The 685-nt window shown below is 41.6% G+C and overlaps 1 protein-coding gene across 3 annotated transcripts in view; it reads left to right on the top strand.

Moving 5' to 3' along the window:
* GKAP1 (G kinase anchoring protein 1) overlaps positions 1-685 on the top strand; it is a 46,158-nt gene that overhangs the window by 40,483 nt on the left and 4,990 nt on the right. The gene's annotated exons all lie outside the window — the stretch shown is intronic.

Here is a 685-nt window from a genome sequence, read left to right as displayed (position 1 = left end):
GCCAGAAGACAGGCAGGTGATCCAGGCTGACCTGGTCAGGCTCAGCAAATGGGCGGATGAGAACCTGATGGTGTTTAACACCAAAAAATGGAAGGTTCTCCACCTTGGGGAAAAAACCCCTGCAACATCCTTATAGGCTCGGCAGTGCTATGCTGGCTCGCACTACGGAAGAAAGAGACTTGGGGGTCATCATTGACCACAAGATGAACATGATCCTGCAATGCAATGCACCTACATTGAACATCTTCAAGAGTAAATTGGATGCTTATCTTACTGGGATCCTATGACCCCAGCTGACTTCCTGCCTTTCGGGTTGGGGGCTGGACTCGATGATCTTCCGAGGTCCCTTCCAGTCCTAATGTCTGTGAAATCTAATTTGCTGAAACTTTCTTTTGTCAGCCTAGGCCCTTGGCCAGGGAAACTTTAAAATTATTGGTTTAGAGTACTAGTGTGGAAATAGTACTAAATTATAAAATAATAATCTTGTGACTGTGTTTTTACCAGATGTTTCTTTCTTCTGAAATTGTTGAAGCTAGAAAGATTACTTTGACAGTGAGTCCCTAATAAGGAAAAGTTACTTGGTATGTTCTTTATGAAAATTGATTTTGCTGTGGCAGAATTGAGCCTGGAAAATTCCCAGTTTGAAAGGTAGAAGGACTCTTTTTTTTTTTTTTTTTTTTTTTTC

This window comes from Crocodylus porosus, unplaced genomic scaffold (assembly GCF_001723895.1).
Source record: "Crocodylus porosus isolate Cpor-Errol unplaced genomic scaffold, CroPor_comp1, whole genome shotgun sequence".
In the NCBI taxonomy this organism is placed as follows: Eukaryota; Metazoa; Chordata; order Crocodylia; family Crocodylidae; genus Crocodylus; species Crocodylus porosus.
Note: the sequence above shows the minus strand (reverse complement) of the source record. Positions and strands in the feature narration are given on the sequence as shown.